This window comes from Hemitrygon akajei, chromosome 8, assembly GCF_048418815.1.
Source record: "Hemitrygon akajei chromosome 8, sHemAka1.3, whole genome shotgun sequence".
In the NCBI taxonomy this organism is placed as follows: Eukaryota; Metazoa; Chordata; class Chondrichthyes; order Myliobatiformes; family Dasyatidae; genus Hemitrygon; species Hemitrygon akajei.
The window spans coordinates 74,729,176-74,748,765 of NC_133131.1; the positions used below are offsets into that span (position 1 = coordinate 74,729,176).

General features: G+C 43.5%; 1 protein-coding gene across 1 annotated transcript in view; it reads right to left on the reverse strand.

The window, feature by feature from the left end:
• The window catches only part of LOC140732511 (AP-4 complex subunit beta-1-like), an 870,212-nt gene that overhangs the window by 8,173 nt on the left and 842,449 nt on the right, over nucleotides 1–19,590 (reverse strand).

Consider the following 19,590-nt stretch of genomic DNA (forward strand, 5'->3'; position numbering starts at 1 on the left):
GGATCAGAAAGGAATAAAGGTACGGTCATTACAAAACAATCCCAGATCCTGCCTCTTTGAACAGTAATTAGTACAGTGAGGAGAAAAATATGGATAACCTCCCACCTCCCACAACCTATTAAATGCTCACAATGGCGTGCACTTCAAATAGCCTCTGACAACCAAGTCCAGCTCCCGCTCTTCATGTGTGGTTTTGCCACATAGCCTGGCAGAACCATTTCTACTGACAAAAGGGGCAGAGTCGGGTTACTGGCTCCTTAAGACCAGTCACCGGGCAGACGGTGAAAAGTAGTTTCCACTTTACCAGGAAAGGGCACTCTTTCATTACTAACACATAACAAGCCTGAATGTTAATGTAATGGGAGAGAACACAAACAAAATGACTAGCATTTGACAGCAAAAATATTATTTGATTGGGCATAATGTGTCAAATTAAGGAAAAGACAATATGGACGATAAAGCAGAAATTAACCTCACAAAACTGAATTAAATTGTGAGAAGTGTTCACAGTGTTATGTGTGATGAGAAGACCAGATGGAGATGGGGTCCAGAGTTGACCCCCCTGTGAACTATGCTGCTAATGAGAGAGAGAGAGATGAAGAACATAGGGAGAGGCATCTTACACAGATAAGAGAGAGAGAGAGACACACACATAATTTAGTTTTGTGGCTTCTTCACTGATTATTTACCTTTGCTTGTTAACATTCTTGCTGAGTCAGCAAAGACTGGCTCGGTTTGATAGACTGGCATGATGGACATATGATACCCCATCAGGGGGGATAAAATAGCAAGCCTGCTACAACACAGCAGACACACCACGAGAGACACAAGCAGACATGCCACTGGACACTGAAAGAGCATTGTGCACCTGCAGGAAGGTGGGGGCTTGGAGGATTGATTCTGGGGAATCGATCAGAGGCTCACAGAGTTTCAAGACAGGACGGTGGGGGCTTGTGTGTGTATCCACCCTCTCCTGGGTGACAAGCTCATCACTGAAGAACAGTCTGGCCTGGAATGGAGGGGTCATAGTCGGTGACCACAACAGCACAACAGAACAAGAAGACAATGGAAGGTTTGTCTGCTGCAGCTGCTCATCTCTCGCTTGTTCTCTCTCTCTCCAACATTACAACAGCAACTACCTCAAGCTAAACTGAACTGAACTATGCATCAACTTAAGACTACTCATTTACCCCTAGACTTCGATAGAGCTTGGCTTTGATTTATATTTCCACACTTCTGTATATATCATTGCTAACCTGTATATATTGCATTTTGTGATACTATATTACTAGTTTACTAATAAACAGTTTTAGTTACAGTACCACCAGACTCCAACGTATTATTTCATTTCTGCTGGCTTGGTAACACGGTCACGGGGTACGTGTCATAATTGGGGGCTCGTCCGGGATTTTGCACATTGGAATGAGAGGTTGTTAAATTGATTGGGGTAAATTCACAAATTCCCTTATCTGATTCTGTGTGTGTTAATTAAAGTTATCAGCAGAAATGGAGGTTGACGAATTTCTAAAGGAATCAACCTTGGAGGCATTAGAGGATGCCAGAAAGTTGGATTTGTTGAGTATTCCGACACAGTTGAAACTTTCGAAGGTGAAACAGGCAATGAGGAGGTCAGAGATACAGAGAGCCATCATCGACCACTATGTATCTGAGGGGGTGTTTTCTGAAGAGGAGCAGGAGATGTTTCGAGGCGCAGGTTCCAATGGAAAGATTAAGGCTTGAGGCGGAGGAGAAGAAAAGGGAACATAAGTTCCGAATGAGGAGGCTGGAGGCAGAGAACCAAGAGTTGGAAAGACAGACAAGGAAGGGAAAAAGAGAGGCAGTTTGAGATGGCCAAGATAAAGGCATGGCAGGAAGGGGGATATGTAATGGACCCAGTCAGGGGGTTCCAGGTTAGTCAGGAGGTTAAGTTGGTTCCCCCATTTGAGGAGAAGGACGTCAATAGGTACTTTCTCCATTTTGAAAAGGTCGCTGTGAATCAGGACTGGCCAAAGGAGAAGTGGGCTGTTTTGTTACAAAGTATTCTTAAGGGAAAGGCTCAGCAAGCTTATTCAGTGTTGTCTGCAGAAGATGCTAAGGATTATGATGAAGTCAAAGGGGCTCTACTTAGGATTTATGAGTTGGTTCCAGAGGCCTATCGGCAAAGGTTCTGAAATCTGAGGAAGCAGTGGGACCACACGTATTTAGAGCTTGCCCGTGAGATGCAAATGTAATATGATTGCTGGTGCACATCAAAAGACGTCAATGGAGATTTTGAAAAGCTGAAACAGCTGGTGATGATTGAGCACTTTAAAAGCTGTGTTCCCAAGGGTATGAGGACCTATTTAGATGAGCAAGAGGCAGAAACACTGGCTGCGTCTGCCAAGTTAGCGGATGAGTATGCTTTATTGCACAAAGTAAAGTTTGCTCTGAGTAAGAGCTACCAGAAGGGTAGCAGGGATGGAAGAGAAAGCCCGCCGGCCAAGGCAGAGACTAAACTGGGGACTAGTGAGAAGGGTAAGGAAGATGAGAAGCAGTCCGGCAGGAGGTTTCCCAGTTTTACATGCTATAATTGTGGGAAAGTGGGTCACACTGCGTCTAAGTGTTTTGCTCCAAAGAAAGAGACAGGAAAAGGAAAGGTGACAACCCCGACTGGCTGTATTGAGCTGGTCAACAGACCGCTAAGGAAGCAGAGGTCAGATAGAGTTCAAGAGGGGCGCGAGAAGTTTATTTTGGACGGGTTGGTAGCTGTGAAGGAGGGGTCAATCCCAGTTCCAGTGTGGATCTGGAGAGATACTGGGGCTTGTCAGTCATTGATTTTAAAGAAGGTGTTAGAAATCAGTGCTGAGACAAGACTGGGGAGGTAAACGTGATAAAAGGTATCAGAAAAGGGACTGAGGCCGTACCTCTGCACAAGATATTTCTGAAATATGACTTGCTATCCAGACCAGTCACAATAGGGGTGCGGTCTGAACTACCTATGGACGACATGGATGTCTTATGCGGTAATGATCTTGCAGGTAGGGATGTATACTCAGCAGTGAAGCTGACGAGCAAGCCTGTAAGTGCTGAGGATCTGCCCATAGATTCTGAGGTTTATCCCGCCTGCGCAGTAACCCGCAGCCTGTCGAAAAAGGCGGCTGAGACAGGCACAAATTTAACTGAGTCCAGCGTTGATTTAGCTGAGACTTTTTTACCAGCCCTGCACAAGGGGAGGTTAGAGGATGGTAAAGCAGAGAATAGTGGAGCTAAGGAAAGTAAGGGAGACGAGACAGATTTAGTGTTGTCAAGGAACAGAATTTTGAACCTTGCCCATAAGATACCCCTAGGTGAACATTTTGGAATGAGGAAGGAATTTATGGAGGCACAGAGCCAAGATGAGAAACAGATGTGGCAGCTAGAAGGTCCAGGGTTGGACACGGGTGATGTATCTAGCTTGACAGAGCTGTTCTCAGTTGAAGAATTTAAGGAGTGTGTTCCCGATAATTTAAGGGCATTCTGAGATGAAAAGTATACCGCTATCTTGGGGGAGTCTACTGGGTTAGTAGACGAGGTTGTTTTAACCCGCAAGGTTGAGTTTACTCTGGATAGGAGTTTCCCAGAGAGTAGATGGGAAGATCAGGGAAACTTGGAATTTGAAATGGGGATTGTTATTGGAAGCCAAGAAGAGGTAGATGTCCCGTTTGCCTGTGTTCGGGTTGTGAAGGTACCTGTGGATTCACAGGGTACTAAACCTTGTGTGGACACTCAGGAAAGGTCTGCGGTGTCTGACTTGGTTAAAAAGGAAGGCAGTCGTTTTGTGACAGATGGACTTGGTTCAGTGAATGAAGGGTTAACCTTGGCACCAGTAGAAAGTGAGGATTCTCAGTCACTTGTGTTAGGAAGTGCTCCAACAATTAGTGATGAGATGAAAGCTGGTGAGGTGAATGTTAGTGAAGTTATTGGAAAAAGTGTTGTTACTGGATGTTTAAATAAGATAAATTTAAAGTTGGGTTTGGTTTCAGGACTGTTGACCAAAGGGAAGTGACCGTTAACTAAACAAAGGTTTGTTAACAAGGTGCCTGCGAATCGATTACAGTTTGTTTTGAAATTTAAAGATAAGCAACTTGGTGATGTTGTTCAAGTATGTGATTTGGAGTGGCAAAACTTAAAGTGTTGTTTTGACCAAGAGGGATCACCTGCTGGTGTTATTATAAGAACTAATAGAATTAAAGATCCTGAAGATAAAATTAATGACTTACTTAAAATTAATGAGTGGTTTGGAAGTTCAGCAAATGGGCTTAGTCTGAAAAACATTGGTGATAAGCTAGCACCTGTGAAGGGAGTCTGTGAAGGCCTTCTTCAAGTTGGTAAGCAAGCTGATCACGTGATCGTTAAGTGCTCTGCTTCGAAGTGGAAAAGAGGCAATGGTTGACCAAACACCACTTTGAATAACAGAATCTGGTTTTGCAGGAATTTGATTTATTTTTGTAATAAAGCTTGTGAAAGATAAAGACAATATCATGGTAGATTGACCAAATGTTATGTTTAAAAGTGAAATATAGATTAGTAGTTGTATACAACACATACAAAAAAGCTGGATAAACTCAGCAGGTCGGGCAGCATCCGTTGAAATTAGCAGTCAACGTTTTGGGCCAAGACCCTCTGTCAGGACTAAAGGACTTTATAGGGCCCCTGCCTCCTCCTGCTTTAGTCCTGACAAAGGGTCTCGGCCCGAAACATTGACTGCTAATTTCAACGGATGCTGCCCGACCTGCTGAGTTTATCCAGCTTTTTTGTATGTGTTGATTTGACCACAGCATCTGCAGCATACTTTGTGTTTAGTATTTGTATACACTTCTGTAATGTGCTACATGATAATCACGCATGTATTAGTTTAAACTCTGTAATATACACCTAAGTTAAAAGTTTTTTTTAATATATTTTTTATTCAATTTTTTAAGATAATTGCATAGAGTGAATAATATAATAGAATAGTAGAGTACAATATCAGCCCTCCCCCTTCCCTTAACCCTTCCCCCCTTAATATCCCCATCTGAAAAAAAAGAAAAAAGAAAAAGAAAGAAGAAAGAAAGAAAGATTGCCTGGATATTGGAAGATCTCCACGTGCTCCACGGAGTTGAAAATAACTTTTATATATATATATTTATTTATTTTCCCAAATGGCTAATAACTTTATCTTCAAAGAGCTTATATATTTAATCCTATCTGTTGTAAATAAGGATGTCAAATTTTCAGAAATATATCATATTCATTTCTTAAATTATAAGTAATTTTTTCAAGTGGAATGCAGCTAAAATTTCATTATTCCAACAGTCCATAGTTAAATATGAATCTGATTTCCAAGTAACTGCAATAGCTTTTTTGGCTACTGCCAATGCAACTTTTATAAATTTTTTCTGATATTTGTTCAATTTAAGTTTCGGTTTTATCCCTTCAATATCACCTAGTAAAAATAATATTGGATATGGAAGTTGTATTGCAATGATTTGTTCCAATAAAACTCTTAAATTTATCCAGAAAGGTTGAATTGTAAAACAAGACCAAGTAGAATGTAAAAAAAGTACCAATTTCTTGATTACATCGAAAACATTGATCAGATAAATTTGGGTTTAATCTATTTATTTTTTGTGGTGTAATATATAATTGATGTAAAAAATTATATTGTACTAATCTAAGTTGGACATTTATTGTATTTGTCATACTGTCAAGGCAGTCTTGACCAACTTATTTCATCAATTTTAATATTCAACTCAGTTTCCCAGTTTTGTCTTGACTTATGAATTCCTTGTTTAATTGTCTGTTTCTTAATCAAATTGTACATACAAGTAATTTTTTAAATTTTTCCTTTTTGAATTAAAATTTCTATTTCATTAAGCTTCAGCATTAACATTGTCTGACCCAGTTTATCTCTTAAGTAAGCCCTTAATTGGAAATAACATAAAAGAGTGTTATTTGATATTTGATATTATTATTCTTATAATTATTATTATATTATTGATCTTATTATTATGATTATTCTTAGCAAATTCGTCTACAGAAATGGTTTGCCATTGCCTTTTTCTGGGCAGTGTCTTTACAACACGGGTGGTCCCAGCCATTATCAATCTGTATGAACGGTATGTAAGACAAGCTTTTCACTTTGTCTGAATACATGGCAGTCAGTGGTAGGTGGGGTGCCACAGGAGTTGGTACTGGGACCGCAGCTGTTTACCATTTGCATGATTTGGAAGAAGGGACTTAAGCGTAGCCTAGCAAAATTTGTTGATGACACTAAACTGAGTGGAAAAGCAAATTGTACAGAGGTTGTGGATAGTCTGCAGAGGGATATAGATAGGTTAAGTGGGTGGGCCAAGGTCTAGCAGATGGAATACAACGTTGGTAAATGTGAGATCATCCACTTTGAAAGGAATAATAGAAGAGCAGATTATTATTTAAATGGTGAAAGATTGCAGCATGCTGTTGTGAAGAGGGACTTGGGAGTGCTTGTTCATGAATTGCAAAAAGTTGGTTTGCAGGTAAAACAGGTTATTAAGAAGGCCAACGGAATGTTGGCCTTCATTGCTAGAGGGATTGAATTCAAGAGCAGGGAGGTCATGCTGCAACTATACAGGGTACTGGTGAGGCCGCACCTGGAGTACTGTGTGCAGTTCTGGTCTCCATACTTGAGGAAGGATATACTGGATTTGAAGGCAGTGCAGAGGAGGTTCACCGGGTTGATTTCAGGAATGAAGGGGTCAACCTATGAGGAGAGATCGAGTCGCCTGGGAATATACTCTCTGAAATTCAGAAGAATGAGAGAGGATCTTATAGAAACATACAAAATTTTGAAAGGGATAGATAAGATAGAAGTAGGAAAGTTGTTTCCATTGGTAGGTGAGACTAGAACTAGGGCACATTGCCTCAAGATTTAGGACAGAAGATTTAGGATGGAGATGGGGAGAATATTTAGTACAGAGATGGGGAGAAATTATTTTTCCCAGTGAGTGCTGAATCTGTGGAATTCTCTACCCATGGAAGCAGTTGAGGCTTCTTCACTAAATGTATTTAGGATACAGTTAGATAGATTTTTACATTGTAGGGGAATTAAGGGTTATGGAGAAAAGGCAGGTAGATGGAGCTGAGTTTATGGACAGATCAACCATGATCGTATTGAATGGCAGGGCAGCTTCGATGGGCAGGATGGCCTACTCCAGAGACAGAGACAGAGAAGCAGTTTCAGCGACAGGTTGCTATCGAAGCAATGCTCCTCAGACAGGATGAAGAGATCAATACTCCCTAATGCCATTCGGCTTTACAATTCAACCGCCAGGAGTAAGATATGTTAAAGTGCCGGGGTTAGGACTCAATGTATTTAAGTAAACTACTTAAGAACTTTTTAAAAGCTATTATTAATGCTTTTTGAGAGGGTGATTTTAGATGCATATCATATTTTTACTGAGTTAAGTATTGTATGTAATTAGTTTTGCTACAATAAGTGTATGGGACATTGGAAAAAATGTTGAATTTCCCCATGGGGATGAATAAAGTATCTATCTATCTATCTATATCTTATGTTCTTATGTGACAATACTGGTTCAATACATCGTAAATGGTAGGACATTGAAGAATGCAGTAGAACAGAGAATAATGGTGCATAGTTCACTGAAGGTGGAATCTCATGTGGATAGGGTGGTGAAGAAAGCTTTTGGTATGCTGGCCTTTAAAAATCAGAGCATTGAGTACAGGAGTTGGGATGTAATGTTAAACTTGTACAAGGCATTCGTAAAGCTGTATTTGGAGTATTGTGTACAGTTCTGGTAACCGAATTATAGGAAAGATGTCAGCAAAATAGAAAGAGTACAGAGAAGATTTACCAGAATGTTACCTGGATTTCAGCAGCTTAGTTACAGGGAAAGGCTGAACAAGGTAGATCTTTATTCTTTGGAGCGTAGAAGGTTGAGTGGGGACTTGATAGAGGTGTTTAAAATAATGAGGGGGATAGATTGAATTGATGTGGATAGGCTTTTTCCTTTCAGAGTGGGGGAGATTCACTCAAGAGGACATGATTTGAGAGTTAAGGGGCAAAAGTTTAAGGGTAGCATGAGGGGGAATTTCTTTACTCAGAGAGTGGTAGCTGTGTGGAATGAGCTTCCAGTAGAAGTGGTAGAGGCAGGTTCTGTATTGTCATTTAAAGTAAAATTGGATAGGTATATGGACAGGAAAGGAATGGAGGGTTATGGGCAGAGTGCGGGCCACTGGGACTGGGTGAGTGTAAGTGTCGGCATGGACTAGAAGGGCCAAGATGGCCCGTTTCTGTGCTGTAATTGATATATGGTTATATGTTATATAATACTTTCTTTACACAAGTTAATAAAACTACCTGACATTCTGCAGTGGAAACAACTAAGAAAAAAAATCTATAGATGTTATTTGTTGCAAGTTCCAGAAGACACAGGCTCCACATCACAAGTTTAAAAATAACAGCCCCTGGAAGTGATTACAATCTACCAAGGATTGGTCAGAAGAAATTTCGAAGTGGACTGATAATATTTTCAATACAGGAAGGAGGTACAGGAGCCTCAGGACTCACACCACAAGGTTCAGGAACAGTTATTACCCCTCAACCAGTTTGAATGGGGCACGGCTGCACAAGTGCAAGGAAGTTGGCCAGTGAGAACAGCAGGAACAGTTTAAAAGCGAGCAGAGTTGAAAAGGTGACAGTTATTTTATCAGCGGTTTGAACAGAGCACAACTGCACAAACGCATGGAGGTCGGGCAGTGAGAGCAGTGAGAAGAGTTTAAAAAAGACAGCTTCACAGAGTAGTGGGAGACAGAGTAGGAAGGCTTTGGCTCAGAGGGGTTTCGATGATAAAGGGTCAAGGCACGGTAGATTATCTGTTTAGAATACAGACAGAAAGTATATGTGTGAGGCCAGTTTTCTGTGCTCAGTGTCAGATGTAGGAGGTCCTGCAGACTCCCAGCCTCCCGGACGGCCACACCTGCACCAGATGCAGGGCTGCAGCTCCTTAGGGGCCACATTAGGGAACTGGAAATGCAGCTCGATGACCTTCATCTGGTCAGGGAGAGTGAGGAGGTGACAGAGAGGAGCTATAGGCAGGCAGTCAGTCCGGGGCCTCGGGAGACAGATAAGTGGGTAATAGTCAGGAGAGGGAAGGGCAGGAAGCAGATGTGAGAGAGTACCCCAGTGGCTGTCCCCTTTAACAATAATTACCCCTGTTTGAGTACTGTTGGATGAGATGGCCTACCTGGGGGAAGCAACAGTGGTCGTGCCTTTGGCACAAAGTCTGGCCCTGTGGCTCAGAAGGATAGGGAAAGGAAGAGGATGGCAGTAGTGATAGGGGACTCTATAGTTAGGGGGTCAGACAAGCGATTCTGTGAACACAGAAAAGAAATACAGATGGTAGATTGCCTTCCAGGTGCCAGGGTCTGGGATGTTTCTGATCACTTCCACGATATCTTGAACTGGGAAGGAGAACAGCCAGAGGTCATGGTACATATTGGTATCAACGACATAGCTAGGAAAAGGGAGGAGGTCCTGAAAACAGACTACGGGGAGTTAGGAAGGAAGTTGAGAAGCAGGACCTCAAAGGTAGTAATCTCGGGATTACTGCCTGTGCCACGTGACAGTGAATATAGGAATAGAGTGAGGTGGACGAAAAATGTTTGAAGGAGGAAGCATCGGGCAGGGATTCAGATTTCTGAATCATTAGGAACTCTTTTGGGACAGGTGTGACCTGTACAAAAAGGACAGGTTGCACTTAATCCCAAGGGGACCAATATCCTAGCGGGGAGGTTTGCTAAGGCTATTGGGGAGAGTTTAAACTAGAATTGTTGGGGGGGTGGGAACTGAACTGAAGTGACAGAGGAAAGAGAGGTTGGCTCACAAGTACAGAAGGCTTGGAGACAGTGTGAAAAGGAGGATAGGCGGGTGATACAGAAGGGACACACTCAAACCAATAGTTTGAGATGTGTCTATTTCAATGCGAGTGTTATGAATAAAGTGACTGAGCTTGGGGTGTGGATCAGCACTTGGAGCTATGATGTTGTGGCCATTACAGAGACTTGGATAGTGCAGGGGTAGGAATGGCTACTTCAAGTGCCAGGCTTTAGATGTTTCAGAAAGGACAGGGAGGGAGGCAAAAGAGGTGGGGGCGTGGCACTGTTGATCAGAGATAGTGTAACGGCTGCAGAAAAGGAGGAAGTCATGAAAGGTTTTTCTATGGAATCTCTGCATGGGGGTTAGAAATAGGAAGAGGTCAACAACTCTATTGGATGTTCTTTATAGACGACTCAATAGTAACAGGGACATCGAGGAGCAGATAGGGAGACCGATTCTGGAAAGGTGTAATAATAACAGGGTTATTGTAGTGGGAGGTTTTAATTTCCCAAATATTGATTGGTATCGCCCTAGGGTGAGGGGTTTAGATGGGGTGAAGTTTGTTAGGTGTGTTCAGGAAGGTTTCTTGACACAATATGCAGATAGCCTACAAGAGGAGAGGCTGTACTTGATCGGGTATTGGGAAATGAACCTGGTCAGGTGTCAGGTCTCTCAATGGGAGAGCATTTTGGAGATAATGATCACAATTCTATCTCCTTTACCACAGCATTGGAGAGGGATAGGAACAGACAAGTTAGGGAAACATTTAATTGGAGTAAGGGGAACTATGAGGCTATCAGGTAGGAACTTGAAAGCATAAATTGGAAACAGATGTTTTCAGGCCAACATACAGAAGAAATGTGGCAAATGTTCGGAGGATATTTCCGTGGGGTTCTGCGTAGATATGTTCCAATGAGACAGGGAAAGGAAACAGTGCAACAGGTAGGGTACAGGAACCGTGGTGTGCAAAGTTTGTTGTAAATCTATTCAGAAGAAGAGCTTACAAAAGGATAAAAAAAACTAGGTAATGATAGAGATCTAGAAGATTAAAAGACTAGCAGGAAGGATCTTAAGCATGAAATTAGGAGAGACAAAAGGGGACACGAGAAGGCCTTGGCGGACAGGATTAAGGAAAACCCCAAGGCATTCTACAAGTATGTGAAGAGCAAGAGGATAGGATCTGAGAGAATAGGATCAATCAAGTGTGACACTAGAAAAGTGTGTATGGAACCAGAGGAGATGGCAGAGGTACTTAATGAAGACTATGCTTCAGTATTCGCTAAGGAAAAGGATCTTGGTGATTGTAGGGATGACTTGTAGTAGACAGAAAAGTTTGAGCATGTAGATATTAAGGAAGAGGATGTGCTGGAGCTTTTGGAAATCATCAAGTTGGATATGTCACAGGGACCGGATGGGATGTACCCCAGGCTACTGTGGGAAGCGAGGGAGGAGATTCGGAAGGATTGGAAGTTGCAGTTGTTGTTCCCTTATTCAACAAAGAGAGTAGGGATTGCCCAGGAAATTATAGACCAGTGAATCTTACTTCAGTGGTTGGTAATTTAATGGAGAAGATCCTGAGAGGCAGGATTTATGAACATTTGGAGAGACGTAATATGATTAGGAATAGTCAGCAAGGTTTTGACAAAGTCAGGTCATGCCTTACAAGCCTGATTGAATTTTTTGAGGATGTGACTAAACACATTGATGAGGGTAGAGCCATAGATGTAGTGTATATGGATTTCAGCAAGGCATTTGATAAGGTACCCCATGCAAGGCTTATTGAGAAAGTAAGGAGGCATAAGATTCCAAGGGGACATTGCTTTGTGGATCCAGAACTGGCTTGCCCACAGAAGGCAAAGAGTGGTTGTAGATGGGTCATATTCTGCATGGAGGCCGGTGACCAGTGGTGTGCCTCAGGGATCTGTTCTGGAACCCCTACTCTTAGTGATTTTTATAAATGACCTGGATGAGGAAGTGAAGGGTTGGATTAGTAAATTTGCTGATGACACAAAGGTTGTGAGTGTTGTGGATAGTGTGGAAGGCTGTCAGAGGTTACAGCGAGACATTGATAGGATGAAAAACTGGGCTGACAAGTAGCAAATGGAGTTCAACCCATATAAGTGTGAGGTGGTTCATTTTGGTAGGTCAAATATGATGGCAGAATATGGCATTAATGGCAAGACTCTTGGCAGTGTGGAGGATCAGAGGGATCTTGGGGCCTGACACTCAAAGCTGCTCTGCAGGTTGACTGTGTTCAAGAAGGCATACGGAGCATTGGCCTTCATCAATCGTGGGATTGAGTTTAAAAACCGAGAGGTAATGTTGCAGGTACATAGGACCCTGGTCAGTCCCCATATGAGTACTCTGCTCAATACTGGTTGCCTCACTGCAGGAAGAACGTGGAAACCATAGAAAGAATGCAGAGGAGATTTACAAGGATGTTGCCTGGATTGGGGAGCATGCCTTATGAGAATAGGTTGAGTGAACTGAGCCTTTTCTCCTTGGAGTGACAGAGGATGAGTGGTGACCTGAGAGGTGTACAAGATAATGAGAGGCATTGATCATGTGGATAGACAGAGGCTTTTTCTAAGGGTTTAAATGGCTAGCACAAGTTTTAAGGTGCTTGGAAGTAGGACAGAGGAGATGTAGGGGTAAGTTTTTCACGCAGAGAGTGGTGAGGGTGTTGAACAGGCTGCTGGTGGCGGTGGTAGAGGCCGAAACGATAGGGTCTTTTAAGAGACTCCTGGATAGGTACAGAACTTAGAAAAGTAGAGGGCTATGGGTAAGCCTAGTAGTTCTAAGGTAAGGACATGATTGGCACATGTTTCTATGTTCTACTTTTCTAATAAACACCAACGGACAAGAGATTACTTGTCTTGACATTCCTGCACATCTCTGCCCCTGGTGGACATTGACGGGAAATGCTGGGGCAGGAATGCAGCGTCCCTCATCAGGGACCTCCATCGTTCTGATCACGCTCACTTCTCACTGCTCATCAGGAAGGAGGTAGGAATCACACCACCAGGTTCAGGAACAGTTATTACCCCCAACCATCAAGCTCTTGAACTGGGGTTAACTACGCCCACTTGCCCATCCGTTGAGATGATCTCACTTTAAGTACTCGATGTTCTCGTTATTTAGAATATCTGAGGGATGGCTTTTTAGAACAGCTTGTTGTTGAGGCCACTTGGGAATCGGCTGTGCTGGATTGGGTGCTGTGCAATGATCCGGAGGTGATAAGAGAGTTTAAGGTTAAAGAACCCTTTGGGACGAGTGATCACAATATAATCAACTTCACTTTGAAATTTGAGGAGAAACTACATTCCAGTGTGTCAGTATTTCAGTGGAATGAAGGAAATGACAGTGGCATGAGAGGGAACTGACCAAGGCTGAATGAAAGGGACACTAGCAGGAAGGACAGCAGATCAGCAATGGCTGGAGTTTCTGCAAAAAAAAAGAGGGAAGTCATTTTTTCAAATAAGATATATTCCAAATAAGAAGAAATTTTTGAATGGAAGAAGGTGTCAGTACTTCAAGTTTAATTGTCTTTTTGTGTGTTTCCCCCTAGCTGTCAGTCTGTGGTTTTGTATTGCCATGTGCTCCTGTCCCCGCTCCTGCTCTACTCCGGCCCCTGTATTACTGAGTACTCCGTCTCTCAATATTAAGGCTGATTTATACCTGCGAGGGCTCTACGCCATAGCCTACGCCACTGTGAGCATTTATACTTGTGTGCTGGTGTGTCTGCGTCACTCTGCAACTCACCACCAGAACGCTAGATGGCGGTGGGGTTTCTATGCCACTGTGTAGAGTTTCTTTGTGTACTTCAAACAATGGCGACTGAAATTGAGCGCATCATGTTGGAGTTGGAGCTAATAAATGTTGAACAAGAGTTACTTTTATTGAAATTACTGCAACGCAGAAAAGAGAGCAGATGTCGGAGGAGATGGTGTGTATGACCATTGCACGGATTGAGGCAGAAGGAGGGTTACTTTTCTGCGTTCAATTTGAAAATGGCGGAGAAGAAGCAACAGGAAATGCGTAGGAGGAAATGTGATGTTACCAAGTGGACCGATCACAGTTGTCGAGGTCAGTCCTGTGTTTTCACCTGTTTGTGGCCAGATTGTGCCAATGGATCTTCCTGAGTCTTTCCAGCATTTATATCTGTATTCTGTCCATCTGAATATCGACTCTGCCCGTTTCCCAATTCTGGATTTTGGATTTCTCTGGATGTTTTGATCTTCGCCTGTACTTTGATGCCGACTTTGTTGGCACCTCAGAATTTCTTATTCAATTAATATCACTGTGTGCACAGTACTGGGTCTCTGATTGGATCCCTGCTCCTGAGCCCTGACAGTACAATCTGGCCAGAATGGATCCAGCACACCCCAATCATCTAAGAACTGCACTGGAACAACAGGGAGTGATGCTGGGGAGTCATGAGAACCAGCTGGACTCCGTGTTCAGGGCAGTGGAGTCGCTTTCTGCCAATGTAGCTGAACTTGTGGCCCAAACTCAGTCACTCCAGCTGCCCCAGTGCACCCATCAACATTCTGCAACTGCATCTTCCACCCTGCCCTTCGTGTCCTCGAATGCTCCTCCTGCCCAAGAGCCCCATCTGCCTCCTCCAGAAAAGTACTCAGGTGAGCTCGGTACCTGTCATTCTTTTTTTTCTCAGTGCACCCTCATTTTTGAATTACAACCAACAACATTTCCGACTGATCAAGCCAGGGTGGCCTACGTCATCACCCAACTGTCCGGTAGAGAGTGGGGAATAGAGTGGGGAACAGTCGTCTGTAAGGCAGGCTCCCCTTTCTGCATCAATTTTCAGTTCTTTTCTGAGGAGATGAGAAAAGTGTTTGATCGCTCCAAACATGGGAGAAAGGCTGCCTGTGAAATGCTGCACATGCATCAGGGATGCAGACTGGGTCAGATTACTCCATAGAGTTCCGGACCCTAGCCACCTCCAGCGGCTGGTACTCGGAGGCATGGTACGACACCTTCCTGAACGGCCTCTCCGAAGACATCAAAGATGAGCTGGTCACCTAAGACCTTCCTGCCAACTTTAAAGCCCTGGTGGATTTGGCCATCCGTATTGATGTTTGCCTTCATCAGTGATGCAGAGGGAAGGGTTCCAGAGGGTCACTGGGGGCAATGGGTGAGTTCCAAGCTCCTCGTCGGTCTCCATTGCTGTGCGATTTGCTCCCGTCTACAATTCCCGCTCCAGAGCCCGAGGCTATGCATGTTGACTGTACCCGCCTGTCATCTGGCCGTCTTCCTCCCGTGCTGGTGCCGGTTTTCTCTTTGTTGAAAAGAAGGACACCGAGTCATATGGAGTAGTTGCAGAGAACAAGTGCTCTTCTTCCTCAGAAAGCTGAAACAGGCCAAACTCCCACAAAAGCTGTTGCTTAACTTCTACAGAAGCACAATTGAAAGCATCCTGACCAACAGCGCCACAGTGTGGTATGCCAGCTGCACAGACGCTGAGTGACAAGACCTGCATTGCGTGGTGAAGGTGGCCCAGCAAATTGTCAGGATGGAGCTCCCAGGACTGGACACCATCTATTCCAGCAGAATCAGGAGGAAAGCAATCAGCATAACCAGAGACACCGCACACCCCGGCCACTTCCTGTTTGACCCACTGCCGTCCAGCAAAAGGCTCAGGACACTAAAAGCCAGAACAAATAGACTGAGGAACAGCTTCTACCCTAGAGCTGTGGCCTCCACCACACCACTCCCACAGAACAATGACTGAAATCGTGAGCACACACAAGGACTCAAATACTTGCACTAACACTTTGTGCATTACTGTGATATTCTGGTGCTGCTGCAATTTATTTTCTGCTACTTAACTATTTAATACTTTTTTTTATTAATACTGTCTTGTTTTTATCTACCGCTTTATTTAATTGCCTGAGAGGAAGCTAAACAGAGTTTCATTGTACCTATGTATAATGACAATAAAGATCATTCAATTCAATTATTTTCTATCTCCACACTCTTCTTTCCCCTTCTCTCAAACCAACCTGTTAGACTTTTTGCTCTTCCACCTGCCTGTGACTACGCTCACTTCACAATGACTTCTAGGAGTACGAAGCCAGGCAAAAAAAGATGACTGGGCTGGCCTGACTGCGGAGGCCATCCCCACGCTACTAGACCACCATCGTGTGGCGTTAGTGGCCGAATTCAAATCTTCTTTCAGCTTGCTGGAAGCGAAACTTAACCAAATACAATCCAAAGTGGAGGGCCATGAATAACGCTTACCTTCTCTCGAGCTCGCCACGAATGACCTGAGCCAGTGCGTCAGTGAACTGGAAACTATCTGCTCCGGCTTACGTGAAAACAATATCCAGTTAAAGGCTAAAGTTACTGACCTGGAAGGCTGGAGCAGACGGCAGAACCTACACACCCTGCGCCTGCCAGAATCTATCGAAGGCGGGCGTCCTACTGAATTTTTTTCCACTTTGCTTTGTGAGATATTCGGGAAGGAGACCCTCCTGTCCCTGTCAGAGATTGATAGAGCCCACTGTTCACGAGCAGGCAAACCAGCCCCAAGACAGAGACCACGCCCAGTTATTCTTTGCCTCCACCGCTACCAGATTAAAGATCTCCTGGTCAGAGAGGCCCAGCGGAGAGGGAAGCTAGAATACCACGGCCAACAGATTCGGGTTGCGGAAGACTACTCTCCTGAAGTTTTGAGCCTGTGAGCTGAGTATAGAGAAGTAATGAAGGAGCTATACAACCGAGGACTCGGGCCTTCCCTACTATATCCTGCGCGGCTCCGCATCACACCTCCCAGCAGTGATAATAAGTGGCTATGCTCAGTTGACAAAGCATGGAACTACATTGATAGCCTCCCCACTGTGTGGAACTCTTCATAAAATGCTTTTTTTTCCCACACCCTCAGCAGGCAACGTTAGTAGTGCCTGGATAGTGAGGTCTGGCTTGATTTGGCCAGGTTAGGTACTGACCACTATGAAGAGTGGAATAATATTCACTCCAACTGCTCGCTCTCTCTCTCTCCCGAGAGTATTTCCTTTTATTTCCAATTCAATGAACTCTACAGCCGTTCGTGGGAAGAGCACTGGGTAAAGTCTGCTTATTTTTTAAAATTATTTTTTCACTTTTTTCAAATACAAGTTTATATTTCTGTTTTATGGTTCATTTTTCAGAGCCATGTTTAACAAACCTTGGGGAAATTATTTACCTCTCAGTAAGCACAAGGTCAGTTTAGGAGTGTTAAATGCTTACTGTTTCCTTTGAATAACAATAATGGGGTTGCAGAAGATGCTACGAGTGACAGGAAGTTGTACTGTCGGGTGACTATTGTTCTTCAGAGCTTGCTGCTGTATTCTTTCGCAGCTGTCCTGTTGTGGGGTGGGGGGGGGGGGGGAGGGAGGGTACTCCAATGCCGGTTCGGGTTTAAGATCCCTAGAAGTTCTTGCTATGCAGGATTTATTTCTGCCTTGTTTCTCTTTGTTTTACACTTTTGCCCCCGAGCTGATATCTGAAATCTTGATACCGCTTATGCCAATCAATCTGTATCTTTTTTTTTAAAGGAGAATGGTTAGTCCATTGAATTTTGTGAGCTGGAATGTCAAGGGGCTGAATCACCCTGTTAAAATAGGAAGGTGTTTTTGCATCTCAAACAGCTTTATACAGCAATTGCATTTCTACAAGAAACACACATTTGCAGTTCTGATAATTCCCGTCTTATGTCACAATGGGCGGGACAGCACTTCCAATCCACTTTTCATGCTAAAGCCGGGCTTGGGGGGATCTCAATTCTCATAAATCAAAATGTCCCCTTTGAGCTCCACAACACAATGTCAGACACAAACGGCCATTTTGTCATTGTCTCGGGGAAGTTATATGCTCCTAACTCAGATGATGTAGGCTTCTTTGAACTTTTTTTTTTCTGCGCTGCCTGATCTGAGATACTCTCTCATACTAGGTGGAGACTTCAACTGTTGGTTAGATCCGGTGCTGGATGAATCATCTCTTATTCCCCGATTACTAAGCAAATCTGCCTCATTATTTCAGTCCTTCCTTTCCAACTATGGCATCTCCGATGTATCGCCTTTTCTCCACCAAGAGGAAATATTCTTTCTTCTCACACGTTCATCACACCTTTACTAGAATTGACTTTTTTTTAAATCGATAATCAGCGGATTCCTTCAGTCCATTCCTGTGTTTACCAGAGCTTAGAGATATCAGACCATGCCCCAGTTGTTGTGTCTATAACTCATCCAGGCCTTCCTCAAATAAATAAACATTGGCATTTCAATTTGACCTTAATGTCAGATAATGATTTTGTAAAATTTATGGAGGACCAGATAATCTTTTTCCTTAACACCAATATGTCACTGAAACCTCAAGCCTGGTTGTTTCATAAAGAACGACTAGATCTGGCCAAACAAATTAAAGAAATAGACCAACAATATGCTCAATTTAAAAATCCAGAGCTGTAGAAAAAAAATGAGTGGAACTGCAAAACAAATTTGATCTTATTTCCACTCACCCAATTGAATGCCAACTTTTGAAGAGCAAGAGCTGGTTTTATACCTAACCAGACCTAACCAGTTCCCCTCTACCAACACTCTCCGCTATCTTGCAGAATTAGTCATTACTCTTAATAATTTCTCCTTTGGCTCCTCTCACTTCCTCTAAAGGTGAAGCTATGGGCACCCGTATGGGTCCCAGTTACACCTGCCTTTTTCTTGGCTTTGTGGAACAGTCCATGTTCCAAGCCTACACTGGTATCCGTCCCCCACTCTTCCTTCGCTACATCGATGACTGTATTGGCGCTGCCTCCTGCGCACATGCTGAGTTCGTTGACTTCATTAACTTTGCCTCCAACTTTCACCCTGCCCTCAAATTTACTGGTCCATTTCTGACACCTCCCTCCCCTTTCTTGATATTTCTGTATCTATCTCTGAAGATGGCTTATCTACTGATATCTACTATAAGCCTACAGACTCTCACAACTACCTGGACTATTCCTCTTCCCACCCTGTCTCTTGCAAAAATGCCATCCCCTTCTCACAATTCCTTTGTCTCTGCCGCACCTGCTCTCAGGATGAGGCTTTTCATTCCAGAACGAAGGAGATGTCTTCCTTTTTTAATGAAAGGGGCTAACAGATAACAGATAACAGCTTGAAGGGGCTTTTGGACACAGGCAACAATCAGATTAAAGACATTTGGAAGACTATGGTGGCCCACGTCATATGACATGGCATACAATGTTGATGATGCACTGTATCCCAGTTAACCCTGGCGGTGAATGGAATGAATGTTTTGAGTGCTAGATGGGATTTCCAATCAGGAAACATTGGTCCTAGATGGTGTTCAGCTGCTCAAACATTGTTGGAGCTGCAGTCTTCCTGGCAAATGGAGGGTATTCCATCACACATCTCACTCATACCTTTTAGGAGATAGACATGGTTGAAAGGACAGGAGGTGAATTATTTCCAATGGAATTCCCAGGCTCTGAGAGTTTCTGCTGACAAGATGTTGTGTGGCTCCTCCATTTGTCTTTCTGGTCATTGGCATCTTCCCCAGGATATTGATAGTGGATTAGCACTGATGGAAATGCTGTTGTGTCATGGGTAGATGGTTAGACTTTCTATTAGCAGAGCTGATTGTTGTCAGGCTTTCCTGTCACACAACTGTTACCTGTCCCTTAAACATAGAACATTACAGCACAGTACAGGTCC